The sequence below is a fragment of the Oncorhynchus masou genome, chromosome 19 (genome assembly GCF_036934945.1).
Source record: "Oncorhynchus masou masou isolate Uvic2021 chromosome 19, UVic_Omas_1.1, whole genome shotgun sequence".
NCBI classification, from domain to species: Eukaryota; Metazoa; Chordata; class Actinopteri; order Salmoniformes; family Salmonidae; genus Oncorhynchus; species Oncorhynchus masou.
In genome coordinates this window covers 24,113,900-24,131,158 of record NC_088230.1, presented here as the reverse complement: position 1 = coordinate 24,131,158, position 17,259 = coordinate 24,113,900, and the positions used below count along the sequence as shown (strand labels likewise).

Genomic DNA, 17,259 nt, shown 5'->3' with positions numbered 1-17,259 from the left:
AACACCAGTCTCTACGTCAACAGTGAAGAGACGACTCCGGGATGCTGGCCTTCTAGGCAGAGTTGCAAAGAAAAAGAAATATCTCAGACTGGCCAATAAAAAGAAAAGATTAAGATGGGCAAAAGAACACAGACACTGGACAGAGGAACTCTGCCTAGAACGCCAGCATTCTGGAGTCACTGTTGACGTTGAGACTGGTGTTTATCGGGTACTATTTAATGAAGCTGCCAGTTGAGGACTTGTGAGGCATCTGTTTCTCGAACTAGACACTAATTTACTTGCCCTCTTGCCCAGTTGTGCACCGGGGCCTCCCACTCCTCTTTCTATTCTGTTTGGAGCCAGTTTGTGCTGTTCTGTGAAGGGAGTAGTGCACAGAATTGTAAGGGATCTTCAGTTTCTTGGCAATTTCTCACATGGAATAGCCATCATTTCTCAGAACAAGAATAGACTAACAAGTTTCAGAAGAAAGTAATTTTTTCTGGCCATTCTGGCTATTTTGAGCCTGTAATCTAACCCACAAATGCTGATGCTCCAGATACTCAACAAGAAGGCCAGTTTTATTTTTTCTTGAATCAGGACAATAGTTTTCAGCTGTGCTAACATAATTGCAAAAGGGTTTTCTAATGATCAATTAGCCTTTTAAAATGATAAACGTGGATTAGCTAACACAACGTGCCATTGGAACACAGGAGTGATGGTTGCTGATAATGGGCCTCTGTACGCCTATGTAGATATTCCATAAAAAATCTGCAATTTGATGTTATTTTAATGGACAATTTTCTTTATTTTTATTTAAAAAACAATGACATTTCTAAGCGACCCCAAAGATGAGGCTGGTGTAACCGAAGTGAAATGGCTAGCTAGTTAGCGCTAATAGCGTTTCAAACGTCACTCGCTCTGATCCTTCTAGTAGTGGTTCCCATTGCTCTGCATGGTTAACACTGCTTCGATGGTGGCTGTTGTCATTGTGTTGCTGGTTCGAGCCCAGGGAGGAGCGAGGAGAGGGACGTAAGCTATACTGTTACAATGGCAATACTAAAGTGCCTATAAGAACATCCAATAGTCAAAGGTTAATGAAATACAAATGGTATAGAGGGAAATAGTCCTATAATTCCTATAATAACTACAACCTAAAACTTCTTACCTGGGAATATTGAAGATTCATGTTAAAAGGAACCACCAGCTTTCATATGTTCTCATGTTCTGAGCAATGAACTGAAACGTTCGCTTTCTTACATAGCACATATTGCACTTTTACTTTCTTCTCCAACACTTTGTTTTTGCATTATTTAAACCAAATTGAACGTTTCATTATTTACTTGAGGCTAAATTGATTTTTTTGATGTATTATATTAAGTTAAAATAAGTGTTCATTCAGTATTGTTGTAATTGTCATTATTACAAATAAATGTAAAACAAATCGGCCGATTAATCGGTATCGGCTTTTTTGGTCCTCCAATAATCGTTATCGGTATCGGCGTTGAAAAATGATAATCGGTCGACCTCTAATATTATTAAGTAGATTTGGATAGAAAACACTCTGAAGTTTCTAAAACTGTTTGAATCATGTCTGTGAGTATAACAGAACTTATTTAGCAGGCGAAACCCCCAGGACAAACCATTCAGATGTATCTTTTTTTGAGGTCACTCTCTTTTCAATGAGTTTTCATTGGGAATCCAGATTTCTAAGGGACCTTCTTGCAGTTCCTATCGCTTCCACTGGATGTCAACAGTCTTTAGAAATTGGTTGAGGTTATTCCTTTGTGTAATGAAGAAGTACCGCCATCTTGAATGAGGGTCACTTGAAGTGTACTGTTTGACCAGAAAGCTAGCTTCAGTTTGATTTCCTCTTGTATTGAACACAGATCATCCCGTCTTAAATTATATCGATTATACCTAAAGTTGTATTACAAAAGAAGTTTGAAATGTTTTCGCAAAGTTTACAGGTCATTTTTTAGATATTTTGTAGTCACGTTGAGCAAGTTGGAACCGGTGTTTTTCTGGATCAAACGCACCAAATAAATGTACATTTTGGATATATGTCGACGGCATTAATTGAACAAAAGGACCATTTGTGATGTTTATGGGACATATTGGAGTGCCAATAAAAGAAGCTCGTCAAAGGTAAGACATTAATTATATTTTTATTTCTGCGTTTTGTGTCGTGCCTGCAGGGTTGAAATAGCGTTTCTCTCTTTGTTTACAGGGGTGCTTTCCTCAGATAATAGCATTGTTTGCTTTCGCCGAAAAGCCTTTTTGAAATCTGACATGTCGGCTGGATTCACAACAAGTGTAGCTTTAATTTGCTATCTTGCATGTGTGATTTAATGAAAGTTTGATTTTTATAGTAATTTATTTGAATTTGGCGCTCTGCATTTTCCCTGGCTTTTGGCCAGAGAAGTTAACTGACTTGCCTAGTTAAATAAAGGTAAACATTTTTGTTGCAAAAATAAACTCCGGTAGGGCAACATCTGAAAAATATCGCACTTGGTAGTGTGTACCGGTGCTCGACCAGTCGGCGAAAGCCAACGTCACCCATGACAGAGAACAGTTGATTGTCAAGGGCAATGAATTCCATTATCTTGGCATTAATGGATGTTCTTACTCTTTTAAATGACTGCTCGACTTGTTGACTGCTTGATCCACACAGCAGACATTGTGGGCTAGGTTAGGAATGCTGTGTTGCACGTGTAGCGCAACATTTTATGCGGTGTCATTACGTCATGTACCTACGTTATATAGGTATGCATGTCAACTTTGACATCGGTTTTGCACATCGGCGTTAAACTAGACAGCGGGCCGATGTTGGCATTTTTAGCTAATATCGGCGGATTCTGATGTCTTCACCGGTATATCGTGCATCCCTAGTATTTACAGATGTTTGTTATTAAGGCACATGAACGTTCACATGTTCCAGAATGCATTTCTGCCCAAAAATGCATTTTAGATTTTTCAAAAAAGTTTATGTTCAAATGGCTCTCTTTGTGAAGTAGTGACCCCCGACATACTACTAGTTTCCTGAAATGAGTCACATACGTGAATAGTGGCCTGTGGGAACACGCTTAAATTTTTTTATGGTATCCAATTGGTAGTTACAGTCTTGTCTCATCGCTGCAACTCCCGTACAGACAATGCCCACTTAACCCGGAAGCCAGCCGCACCAATGTGTCGGAGGAAACACCGTACACCTAGCGACCGTGTCAGCGTACACTACGCCCTAGTGCGCGATGGGACAAGGACATCCCTGCCAGCCAAACCCTCCCATAACCCGGATGACTCTGGGCCAATTGCGTGCCTCCCCATGGGTCTCCCGGTCGCGGCCAGCTGCGACAGAGCCTGGACTCAAACCCAGAATCTCTAGTGGCACAACGATGCAGTGCCTTAGACCACTGCGCCACTTGGGAGGCCTGAGGGAACACACTTGATGTGTTGTGAAAAGTGTTGTGAAATGGAATGTCATGTAATGTTTTTAATTGTATATAACTGCCTTAATGTTGCTGGACCCCAGGTAGAGTAGCTGCAAATGGGGATCAGCTAATGGGGATTCTTAATAAATTAATGTACAAAATACACACACACACACCTTCTCCATGTAGGCCTGCACCACTAGCACCTACTGTTTCTCAGACGGGACATCAGCTGTGATTGAATAATATTTTTCTCCGTTAAATTAGTACAGGCGGCCATCCAAACCCTCAGGAAGAAAGCGAAACTGTGGAAACGAGTGAAAATGGAAAGTAAAGGCATTGTTGTTTCCTCTTGCACTGCAATTTGACATTGAAATGAAACGCTGCAATAATACATTACTAACTACATGTTTTTCCTGATTCACTCCTGAGTTTATAAGAAACATTGTGTTAGAAACAAGTCGGGTAAGTCTACCTATAAAACCTACCAAAATCTAAGTTTAGACATTTCTAACATATACTGCCCAAATTAATTTAAGAAAAGTCCCAATAAAATGAAATGTTCATTTATGATGTGAAGTTTTCTGACTTACAATTGTTTTTTATAAAACATAAAAAGATTTGATAAAATGTGTGAAAAGTCTGGACTTGGCTTAATTTGGTACCTACTGAATGTACCCTTTAAACCCATGGTTGTTCCAAATAATCCCACTTTTAGATCATCTATTTAAATACATTTCCAAATGTTCAAAACTTACATATGGACATTTCTTATGTTGAATTATATAATATTCATCTCCCCTAAAGTTATTAAAATAAACGCATAATTACTTTTCATTATGAAAGTAGCACTCATAACAGTGGACTCAGGCTTTTGTTCTTGCCTACCAGTACACACCTGATTTAGCTAATGAACTAATCATTGACTTCAATCGAGACATGATTAGTTAACTCAGGTGTGTTATTGCTTGATAAGTAAATATATAAAAAAAATAACCTTCACCCACGCCGGCCATGCAACAAAGACCATAACACACACAAGTGTCAAGTAATTATATGAAAGCGGATTCACATTTGCTGTACTGCTTTTCTTGTTAATTAGTTTGACTTGTCTTCCTAAAGCCTATCTGAAGACTGTTTCAAATCTCCCTCTCTACTGTGTATTACAAAGGTACAGGTGGTGGACCAACAAATGGGATAACCTGGATGAATGAAGGACAACAATATGACAATGCCCCCACCCAAAAGTGCATGAGTAATCGCCCAACAGTCATCTTCATGTCCCTAGCATTTTTGTCCACCACTTGTAGGTCCTTTATCCCTCAACCCTGGTCTTATTCTTCTCTCTCTGCATCAACGACTACCTGTCCATTCCAAACGTCTTGGAGAGAGTACAGAGGTTTATAATTGTTCCTAATTGTTTCTAATCTTGGGAAAGGCGTATGGCTAGATGCATAATATGCATAACTGTAGTTTTTGTGTGATTTTAAACAACTTAAATCTGAACCAAAAACAAATGATTTATGCATGATCATTGAATATTAGGGATATCAACACACTATCCCCATGGGTTTCAGTGCAAAATTTGCTTAATAGGAGCATACTGAACTTAATTGGAAAAACAGAGATTTATGGTGAAAAAGATAGCAAAATCAATATTTGGAAACCAATGGTTTGGGTTATACATATCCACACTGTAGTTATACATATCCACAATATTATGCAAAGTTAGTATTGACAATATTTATCTATTACCATTTACATTCTGCATAGAGGGAGTTTCCTTTTTTTGCTACTGTACCCCCTAAGCTCACCCGAGATACATGTACAATACACAACAATGTAATCTATGTATAACAATGCAAGGTTAATTTAACAGTAAAATAAGACTAAATGCATTTGAAAATGTAAGCTGTAAATGCCTGAAATCTATTGTCTTGTTGTAGTTCATCAAGTTATTTTGCTCCTGTGTGACTGTGACATGCAGGCACGACTGCTAACGAGAAAAACCCATATTTTCAATTGGCAAGAAGTAGTCATTAATGCCCATGATATATGCTATCATGTGCATATATCAGTACATTCATATCTGAATTTTACATAAAGTATGATAACTTATCTTAGACGGTAATAAATATATCAGAAAAATGTGTCTTAACACCAACATTTCTTTGTTGCGTTGATATTGACCACAAGTGGGAACTGACACAACGGGCAATCACTTAATAATAAAACACCTGATTCTTAGAATTAAAACTGTTATGATAAAACAAACAGATTAATAGGTTGAAACATTAAATAGCTGAAAATGTTGTTTTTATTTTTTTAATTCAAAGATGGAAGTGGACTTAATAGTTACGCTTACCCTATTTGTTGCTTCGTGCTACAATACAAGAGTGACATTTCTGTGTTCACGTAGTGAGTCAGCATATTGTGTTGACCTGCCTGTTGCTTGTTTCGAGGGGTCTAGATATCACAAGACAGTCAGTTGCCTTATCACCACTCACTTTGCTTATCCTATGGGCAGATTACTGTCCCGTGTCCATGTAGACCTCCCCAGGCTGTAGACAGAGAGACTGTTCTGTTCCAGTTGTTATTCTGTGCTGTTTTTACTGCCGTGCAGAGACGACTACGGCTTCTCTGTCCTTCATCATTGCTCTCACAGTTTGCTGATTGTCTTTCATCTATTGTCTTCTCTTTCAGGTTTTTACTCACTAATGCTGTGAAAGGGCTTTGATCTGGTGTCCTACAGCCCTATCAGCACAGTGTGGGCCTCAGGCTCTCACCCTCCATTGCCCTCTCACTCTCTCTCTCTCTCTCTCTCTCTCTCTCTCCTCCCCCGGAGCACTCTCTCTCTCTCTCTCTCCTCCCCCGGAGCACTCTCTCTCTCTCTCCCTCACCTCCCCCAGAGCACTCTCTCTCTCTCTCTCTCTCCTCCCCCGGAGCACTCTCTCACTCTCTCTCTCTCTCTCTCTCTCTCTCTCTCTCTCTCTCTCTCCCTCCCCCCGGAGCACTCTCTCACTCTCTCTCTCTCTCTCTCTCTCTCTCTCTCCCCCCCGGAGCACTCTCTCTCTCTCTCTCTCCCCCCCCCGGAGCACTCTCTCACTCTCTCTCTCTCTCTCTCTCTCTCTCTCTCCTCCCCCGGAGCACTCTCTCTCTCTCTCTCTCTCTCCTCCCCCGGAGCACTCTCTCTCTCTCTCTCTCTCCTCCCCCGGAGCACTCTCTCTCTCTCTCTCCTCCCCCGGAGCACTCTCTCTCTCTCTCTCTCTCTCTCTCCCCCCGGAGCACTCTCTCTCTCTCTCTCTCTCTCTCTCTCCTCCCCCGGAGCACTCTCTCTCTCTCTCTCTCTCTCTCTCCTCCCCCGGAGCACTCTCTCTCTCTCTCTCCCCCCCGGAGCTCTCTCTCTCTCTCTCTCTCTCTCTCTCTCTCTCTCTCTCTCCTCCTCCCCCGGAGCACTCTCTCTCTCTCTCTCTCTCTCTCTCTCCCCCCCGGAGCACTCTCTCTCTCTCTCTCTCTCTCCCCCCCGGAGCACTCTCTCTCTCTCTCTCTCTCTCTCCCCCCGGAGCACTCTCTCTCTCTCTCTCTCTCCTCCCCGGAGCACTCTCTCTCTCTCTCTCTCCCCCCCGGAGCACTCTCTCTCTCTCTCTCTCTCTCTCCCCCCGGAGCACTCTCTCTCTCTCTCTCTCCCCTCCCCCCGGAGCACTCTCTCTCTCTCTCTCTCTCTCTCTCTCCTCCCCGGAGCACTCTCTCTCTCTCTCTCTCTCTCTCTCTCTCTCCCTCCCCCCCGGAGCACTCTCTCTCTCTCTCTCTCTCTCCTCCCCCGGAGCACTCTCTCTCTCTCTCTCTCTCCTCCCCCCGGAGCACTCTCTCTCTCTCTCTCTCTCTCCCCCCCCGGAGCACTCTCTCTCTCTCTCTCTCCTCCCCCGGAGCACTCTCTCTCTCTCTCTCTCTCCTCCCCCGGAGCACTCTCTCTGTCTCTCTCTCTCTCTCCCCCCCGGAGCACTCTCTCTCTCTCTCTCTCTCTCTCTCCCCCCGGAGCACTCTCTCTCTCTCTCCTCCCCCCCGGAGCACTCTCTCTTTCTCTCTCTCTCCCTCCCCCGGAGCACTCTCTCTCTCTCTCTCTCTCTCTCTCCCTCCCCCCCGGAGCACTCTCTCTCTCTCTCTCTCTCCCCCCCCCGGAGCACTCTCTCTCTCTCTCTCTCTCTCTCTCTCTCTCTCTCTCTCTCCTCCCCGGAGCACTCTCTCTCTCTCTCTCTCTCTCTCCTCCCCTGGAGCACTCTCTCTCTCTCTCTCTCTCTTCTCTCTCCCCCCGGAGCACTCTCTCTCTCTCTCTCTCTCTCTCTCCCCCCCGGAGCACTCTCTCTCTCTCTCTCTCTCTCTCCCCCCGGAGCACTCTCTCTCTCTCTCTCTCTCTCTCCCCCCCCCCCCGGAGCACTCTCTCTCTCTCTCTCTCTCTCCCCCCCCCGGAGCACTCTCTCTCTCTCTCTCTCTCCCCCCCGGAGCACTCTCTCTCTCTCTCTCTCTCTCTCTCCTCCCCCCGGAGCACTCTCTCTCTCTCTCTCTCTCTCTCTCTCTCTCCCCCCCCGGAGCACTCTCTCTCTCTCTCTCTCTCTCCCTCCCCCCGGAGCACTCTCTCTCTCTCTCTCTCTCTCTCTCTCTCCTCCCCCGGAGCACTCTCTCTCTCTCTCTCTCTCTCTCCTCCCCCGGAGCACTCTCTCTCTCTCTCTCTCTCCTCCCCCGGAGCAGTCTCTCTCTCTCTCTCTCTCTCCTCCCCCGGAGCACTCTCTCTCTTTCTCTCTCTCTCTCCCCCCCGGAGCACTCTCTCTCTCTCTCTCTCTCTCTCCCCCCGGAGCACTCTCTCTCTCTCTCTCTCTCTCCCCTCCCCCGGAGCACTCTCTCTCTCTCTCTCTCTCTCCTCCCCCGGAGCACTCTCTCTCTTCTCTCTCTCTCTCTCCCCCCGGAGCACTCTCTCTCTCTCTCTCTCTCTCCTCCCCCGGAGCACTCTCTCTCTCTCTCTCTCTCCTCCCCCCCCGGAGCACTCTCTCTCTCTCTCTCTCTCCCCCGGAGCACTCTCTCTCTCTCTCTCTCTCCCCCCGGAGCACTCTCTCTCTCTCTCTCTCTCTCCCTCCCCGGAGCACTCTCTCTGTCTCTCTCTCTCTCTCCCCCCCCCCGGAGCACTCTCTCTCTCTCTCTCTCTCTCCCTCCCCCGGAGCACTCTCTCTCCCGCTCTCAAAACATTTTGTCAGGGTGTGGTGGACAGTGAAGTCCACACAGTTGAAACGCTTTTGTTTGTTGTGGTTTAGTATGGCTTTGCCAAGGGCAACTGGCTGTTGTGTGGGTCTATCTCTCTCTGTAATTCCTGAAATAGTAGCGGTCTATTAAATTACATTTGGCGATGTTTTGCAACTCTTGAATCTTGAATGCAACCTCCTGAGCCCTGAGGAAGAAAACAAGCCATTGAGCTTGGAGACAATATTTTTTCCAACACACAAATTTCACAACAGCACTGCAAACATACACAAAAGTAAAGTTTGTGGATTGTGGAACCTCTGCCCATCCCCTTGGTTTTTGATCAGAATTACTTTTTGTTCAATGCTGAGGGAAAAAACGTTTCCCGAAGAGTTAGTTTAGAGAGGATCATGCTGAGTGCAGGCTTGTAAAGGTGGAAGCGGGCCACAGTGCTCTTATTACGTGAGAGTGTCCTTTTTCCAAGCTGCCCTGAGCCTCCTTTTGTTTTGGTAGTTTCCTTGTTCCTTGTCGCTGATCCATGGAAACTTCTCTTGACTTTGAAGCTGGCGAATAGAGAGGGGGGCAGCAGAGATGGGGGAAGGGGGTACCTAACCCTATCACCCCCTCTGCACCCCCTCACTACTTTTTTCCTTGTCATCTGACCTCACAGGCCCACCCCTCAATACCCCGTCCCTGCTCCAGGTTGAAGATGTCATAACAGCGTGGCTGTGGCTCTGCTGGGTTATTCCTCAGAGGAATGTACTGCCATGGACCCAGGGTCCTGGTCCTGTGTGTAGTTTGGCTGCTATCTGCACTGCGGATCAGGCCTGGCCGCCGCTGGCACCCTCTCAGGCACACCTGTCAGTGCCATTCTGGGCAGAGCCGGCACTGTCCCTCCCGTCCTCTGTGGGCACCAGAAGAGCCACTCAGTAGAGCTTCCAGTCCATACCCCTTCATACGCAACACAGCCAGTCCTGGTGGGTGTGGTGGGGAAAGAGTCTGACAAATTCACATTTCATGATTTTAAAAACATCCACGCGGCATCCGTGATCACTGAGGTCCCTTTGGTCAGACTTCATGGACGCAGTGTTATAGTACACCTGGGGGGAGCGGAGCCACTTATGGCATAAGTTCATACTGTCAACAGAGATGACTTATTGTTATATAGTTAATCATAGATAAGCATTCCTGTCAGTCATGACTGGCCTGTTTTCAATGTATCAATAGTCATGACTACAGTAGCTAGCTACCAGGTTACATCCCAACTCATTTACAGTGGTGGGGTGAATACAGTCATCAGTGTGAGAAGAATGGCTAGAATGTTTAGAGAGGGCTGGAATAGAGTGTCTTTCTACCAATGGCATCCTGCGGCGGACGAGTCATGTGACTTGGCTGCCATTTGTCTTTTGGTTGGCCTCAAGGTGGGGAATAATACTCCTAGCAGCTGCAGAAAGCATTTCCGGCGGAGGGTTTTCTCCTTAGCGGAGCACATGGAGGTCTGTCCTGCCTGCCGCGATACACTGTAATATAAACTGGAGAGATCCACAGGCTTCACAGAGGGCTTCTCTCTCAGTGTGAGAGGGCATATTTTACACCCCAGTGTGGTAGAGGAAGGTGATAGAATGGACCAAAGCCACAGGGAGAGATGGTACACTAATAAATAACCTGCTGGCTATGTGCTGCTGTAAGGAGCGTGATGACACGCCATAAGTGTATTTCCTAAGGGGCAATTCCATGGTAACGGAATTACACTTTGACTCAGTTTTTTTCACTTTGAACTGTATGCCAAAGAAAAACTATTGATTTAAAATGTTAACAAACCATACAACTCTATGTGCAAGGACTACTTTCAACAATACAAATACAACAATTTACAACAATTTAGTGGAAGAACTGTGCAAATGCATACTTTGGTAACAGAATTATGGTAGAATCTCCCTCTGGGTTTTCCAAAAGCTCTGCAGAAAGAATTGGTTCTCAACTATGACTTGGCACCTTGAGTTTGAAAAATCTATTTTCGTTATTGAACTACAGTACGTGAAGTGGATTTGAACTCGGTAACGGAATTATATCTTGGGTCCCTGATCTGCAATACACAGAAATGCATAATTATGGATATGAATGTCATTCTGCTCATGTTTCACAAGTTTGAACATCACAGCAGAGCACAGTGCAGTACACTAGAGTAGAGTACAGCAGTGTACAGTAGTACAGTAGAGTACAGCAGTACTCTACTGTACTATACTTTTCTTTACTGTATTGCACTGTGTTCTACTCACTGTACTGTATTGTACTGTACTGTGCTATCCAAACATCTATGATAAGTTCAGATTTGATCCAGTCCGGTCCGCCTGTAGACATCAAGGCCAGGGTGGACTGACCAAATGTCAACTACTTTTCAACGTCCATGGACGTCCGGTGTCGGTCAGTGCTCAGTGGGTGAGGATGCTGGTTACAGTAAATGGAAAGAGAGGGGGCTTTTTGGTAGGTGTCAGTAAGAGCTGGGAGAGTGAGAGAGAGAGAGGCAGGGAAAGAGAGAGAGGGAGGGGTTGTCCAGACTCTGACTGTTTTTACACTCTTGGTTTGACCATCAGACAACAGAAAAACAAAGAAAACTGTTGTGAGCTGAACATAACAGTATGCCAGTGGAACGGAGGACAGTAGCAGGTGACCCAACTGTGGTTTGTGACTATTATGATTTCCCGTTGTAGCCAATTCAGTTGCAGTAATTCTGTTACAGATGTTTTGGGAATTCAAAAAAATAATTTGGTAATGGAATTATGAGTTTTAATCACTTAATAATTATATAAACAAAAGGTATATCAGTAAAATCACTATAACTTCATTTGAAGGTATGTGGGTTTTTGGGAATGGAATTACAAGGCACAAGTCAATGTTTCTTAAACTTACAAAGGTAAACAATTGTTGATATTAGTTGGCAAGGTTCTTTACGTCAATATTATTGTGTTTTGATGTAGGCTATTTCTGATACCTTTTCAAACTTTTTCTGGTAGATGTTTTCTAAGACCTCTTTTCTATCTGTTTATCCAGAAATCCACGCCTTTACTTATGCTACATTTCTAAGGTGGAAAATGGTTGAAAATGTATCTACAGTGCATCTGAAAAGAATTCAGACCCCTTCCCTTTTTCCACATTGTGTTATGTTACAGCCTTATTTTAAAATTGATTTAATACAAAAGGTTTTTCATCAATCAATTTACTGGGAGACTTGAAATTGAACTTAGGTGCATCTTGTTTCCATTGATCATCCTTAAGATGTTTCCACAACTTGATTGGAGTCCACCTGTGGTAAAGTCAATTGATTGGACATAATTTCGAAAGGCACACACCTGTCTATATAAGATCCCACAGTTGACAATGCATGTCAGAGCTCCGAGACAGGATTGTGTCAAGGCACAGATCCGGGGAACGGTACCAAACTATGTCTGGAGCATTAAAGGTCCCCAAGAACACAGTGGCCTCTATCATTCTTAAATAGAAGAAGTTTGGAACCACCAAGATTCTTCCTAGAGCTGGCCGCCCGGCCAAACTGTGCAATCAGGGGAAAAGAGCCTTGGTCAGGGAGGTGACCAAGAACCCAATGGTCACTCTGACAGAGCTCAGTTCTCTTTAGAGATGGGAAAACATTCCAGAAGGCCAAAAATCTCTGCAGCACTCCACCAAGGCCTTTGTGGTAGAGTGGCCAGATGGAAGCCACTCTTCAGTAATAGGCACATGACAGCCCACTTGGAGTTTGCCAAAAGGTACCTAAAGGACTCTCAGACCATGAGAAAGAAGATTTTCTAGTCTGATGAAACAAGGACTGAAATCTTTGCCCTGAATGCGAAGCATCACGTCTGGGGGAAACCTGGCACCATCCCTACGGTAAAGCATGGTGGTGGCAGCATCATGCTGTGGGGATGTTTTTCAGCGGCAGGGACTGGGAGACTAGTAAGGATCAAGGGAAAGATGAACGAAGCAGAGTACAGAGATCCTTGATGAAAACCTGCTCCAGAGTGATCAAGACCTCAGACTGAGTCAAAGGTTTACCTTCCAACAGGACAACTACCCCAAGCACACAGCCAAGACAACGCAGGAGTGGCTTCGGGACAAGTCTCTGAATGTCCTTGAGTAGCCCAGCCAGAGCCCAGACGTTCAAACATATCTGGAGAGACCTGAAAATAGCTGTGCAGCAACGCTCCCCATCCAACAGAGCTTGCGAGGATCTGCAGAGAAGAATGGGAGAAACTTCCCAAATACAGATGTGCCAAGCTTGTAGAGTCATACTAAAAAAGACTCAGGTATGTAATCACTGCCAAAGGTGCTTCAAGAAAGTTCTGAGTAAAGGGTCTGAATACTTATGTAAATGTGATATTTCTGTTTTATTTTTTTTTATACATTTGCAAAAATGTCTAAAAATGTGTTTTTGCTTTGTCATTATGGGGTATTGTGTGTAGAAAAGTCAAGGGGTCTGAATACTTTCGGATTGCACTGTATGCTTTCATTTCCCAAAAATATAGACTCTTAGCTGTCATTTGACACCCAATTTGATATGCTCCTATGAACTTCCCATGGGTCCTTTTTGATGGATATGCCCTAATGCAGTAAAGGGTGATTTGCCTGTGCATACCTAGCATATCAGAGCTGAACATCCTGCAAGTAGCTTCATTGTTCAGTTACAATAACACTACATGGGACAAGACGACCACAGTACCACAGTTTTCAATCAAGTGGAACTTTCAGGTGTTTTGCAATTATCCTAACCCAAGTAGGAAATATAGGGTGAGATCTTGTCAGAGCGATGGCATGCTTTCTGTGCTTGCCTCCATTGTTGCTCCATTCAAGGAGGTGTGGTACTTCCTCTTGAAGGTGTGGCTGTGGTATGAGATTAACATGAAAGATATGTCTGGTATTTATGGATTTTTCTGCATGTTGCATTGTGAGCCCAAGGACAGGTATCAGTTCGCTTTGAGATACTGCCCTGAGCCTTTTCCCAGCTCTACGGCATGTGTATAACAGTCATGAAGAACTCAGTGATATTTGACTGTCAGTTTATTATATTGCCAAGAGGGATGCGTTTCTATGGAAGCTTCCTTCCATAGTAATATCATGCCATTTGCTGGAGCGCCTTGATGCTAAGCTAAGGCTACACCACTAAGTTCCTAAATTTAGGGCTGACTGCGTTGTGATCCCTAATGAATCGATCAGTGGAAGAGGCGGTTCCGTCTTAAGACCAGAAAGTAGTACCAGGGGGTTGTCTCCATGGCCAACAAATAACCTGTAATTGTGAATCATCTAGCAGAGGTATATGTTGCTCGGCACAGGGCCAGTGAAGCTGAGTAGCCTTTGAAACTCCTGTCGGAAAATCTATCAGAACCAACTGTTTCTGAACCTTTTTTTAGCCCCCTCCCACCCCTGTCCTCCGAACTATCACAGCTATCTCAGATCAGTTTTCACATACTTGTGCGCTTTCTTCAATTCACCACTGTCTTTCTTTGTGACATGACAGGCAGCCGCATTGTGTTCACACATTCCTTTAGTTTTTTTTTGTGGGTATTCTCTCCAGAATCAAAGTTCAGTTATGCTAAAGATTTTACACAATGGTTTTGAGTGTTACGCCAAAGGCTACTGTATAATATACGGCACTTGTGTCGTACCTTTCATACAACCGTTTCATCATTTGTTTTGCCTGTCAAATATACCACATAATAACCTTTTTGTTACATTACATTACAGTCCTGTGTTCTGGCAGGCATACTGGGAGACAGTCTTCTAGCCTACCACATACAGTGCATTCGGAAAGTATTCAGACCCCTTGACTTTTTCCACATTTTGTTACGTTACAGCCTTATTCTAAAATGGATTAAATGAAAATCCTCTTCAATCGACACACAATACTTCATAATTACGAAGCAAAAACAAGTTTTTAGACATTTTTGATAATTTAGAAAAATAAAAATATTCAGAAGAGTAAAGGGGGGTCAACCGATTATGATTTTTCGATACCGATACTGATTATTGGAGGACCAAAAAAAGCCGATACCGATTAATCGGCCGATTTAAAAAAAAATGTATTTGCAATAATGACAATTATAACAATACTGAATGAACACTTATTTTAACTTAATATCAATAAAATCAATTTAACCTCAAATAAATAATAAAACATGTTTAATTTGGTTTAAATAATGCAAAAACAAAGTGTTGGAGAAGAAAGTAAAAGTGCAATATGTGCCATGTAAAAAAGCGAACGTTGAAGTTCCTTGCTCAGAACATGAGAACATATGAAAGCTGGTGGTTCCTTCCTTAATATGAGTCTTCAATATTTCCAGGTAAGAAGTTTTAGGTTGTAGTTATTATAGGAATTATAGGACTATTTGTCTCTATACCATTTGTATTTTATTAACCTTTGACTATTGGATGTTCTTATAGGCACTTTAGTATTGCCAGTGAAACAGTATAGCTTACGTCCCTCTCCTCGCTCCTACCTGGGCTCGAACCAGGAACACAACGACAACAACCACCCTCGATGCAGCGTTACCCATGCAGAGCAAGGGGAACACCCACTCCAATTCTCAGAGCGAGTGACGTTTGAAACGCTATTAGCGCACACCCCGCTAACTAGCTAGCCATTTCACATTGGTTACACCAGCCTAATCTCGGGAGTTGATAGGCTTGAAGTCATAAAAAGCTGCTGGCAAACGCACGAAAGTGCTGTTTGAAAGAATGCTTACGAGCCTGCTGCTGCCTACCACCGCTCAGTCAGACCGCTCTATCAAATCATAGACTTAGTTATAACATGATAACACACAGAAATACGAGCCTTAACACACAGAAATATGGTCGAATCCGGAAAATATCATCTCGAAAACAAGACGTTTATTCTTTCAGTGAAATACGGAACCGTTCCTTATTTTATCTAACTGGGAGCATCCATAAGTCTAAATATTTCTGTTACATTGCACAACCTTCAACGTTATGTCATAATTACGTACAATTCTGACAAACTAGGCGGCCCAAACTGTTGCATGTACACTGACTCTGCGTGCAATGAACGCAAGAGAAGTGACACAGTTTCACCTGGTTAATATTGCCTGCTAACCTGGGTTTCTTTTAGCTGAATATGCAGGTTTTAAAATATATACTTCTGTATATTGATTTTAAGAAAGGCATTGATGTTTATGGTTAGGTACACATTGGAGCAACGATACGCACCGCATCGATTATATGCAATGCAGGACACGCTATATAAACTAGTAATATCATCAACCATGTGTAGTTAACTAGTGATTATGATTGATTGATTGTTTTTTATAAGATAAGTTTAATGCTAGCTAGCAACTTACCTTGGCTTCTTTCTGCATTCGCGTAACAGGCAGTCTCCTCATGGAGTGCAATGTAATCAGGTGGTTAGAGCGTTGGACTAGTTAACTGCAAGGTTGCAAGATTGAATCCCCCGAGCTGACAAGGTAAAAATCTGTCGTTCTGCCCCTGATCGAGGCAGTTAACCCACCGTTCCTAGGCCGTCATTGAAAATAAGAATGTGTTCTTAAACCTCTTGATACTCCCCATCCCGGATCCGGGATCGTGAATAAAGCCTCAGGCTCATTAGCATAACGCAACGTTAACGATTTCTGAAAATCGCAAATAAAATGAAAATAATGCGCCTGCTCTCAAGCTTAGCCTTTTCTTAACAACACTGTCATCTCAGATTTTCAAAATATGCTTTTGAACCATAGCAAATCAATAATTTGTGTAAGAGTATTGCAAGCTAGCTTAGCATTTTGCGTAGCATTTAGCACGCAACATTTTCACAAAAACCAGATAACCAAATAAATAAAATCATTTACCTTTGAAGAGCTTCGGATGTTTTCAATAAGGAGACTCTCAGTTACATAGCAAATGTTCAGTTTTTCCTGAAAGAATCTTTGTGTAGGAGAAATCGCTCCGTTTTGTACATCACTTTTGGCTACCGAAACGAACCGAAAATTCAGTCACCAAAACGTCAAACTTTTTCCGAATTAACTCCATAATATCGACCGAAACATGGCAAACGTTGTTTAGAATCAATCCTCAAGGTGTTTTTTCACATATCTCTTCATTGATATGCAGTTCGTGGAAGCCTGCTTTCCCCTCAGCATGGAAAAATACCAGCAGCTGAAAATGACGCACCAATTTCGATGGAGGACACCGGGCGGACACCTGGAAAATGTAGTCTCTTATGGTCAATCTTCCAATGATATGCCTACAAATACGTCACAATGCTGCAGACACCTTGGAGAAACGATAGATAGGGAAGGCTCATTCCTGTCGCATTCACATCCATATAAGGAGACAATGGAAAACAGAGCCTCAAAAATCCTGCTCATTTCCTGGTTGCCATTTCATCTTGGTTTTGCCTGTAGCTCCCGTTCTAGGGCACCCACAGACAATATCTTTGCAGTTCTGGAAAATTCAGAGTGTTTTCTTTCCAAAGCTATCAATTATATGCATAGTCAAGCATCTTTTTGAGACAAAATATCTTGTTTAAAACGGGAACGTTTTTCATCCAAAAATGAAATTGCGCCCCCAGAGTTTCAAGAGGTTAACTGACTTGCCTAGTTAAATAAAGACTAAATAAAGG

At 43.5% G+C, this 17,259-nt stretch overlaps 1 protein-coding gene and 1 pseudogene across 2 annotated transcripts in view; one reads left to right on the top strand and one right to left on the bottom strand.

The window, feature by feature from the left end:
* LOC135506037 (TGF-beta-activated kinase 1 and MAP3K7-binding protein 2-like) overlaps nt 1-17,259 on the top strand; it is a 76,794-nt gene that overhangs the window by 11,139 nt on the left and 48,396 nt on the right. The window lies entirely within an intron of this gene.
* The window catches only part of LOC135505634 (polysialoglycoprotein-like), a 32,041-nt pseudogene that overhangs the window by 14,056 nt on the left and 726 nt on the right, over nt 1-17,259 (bottom strand).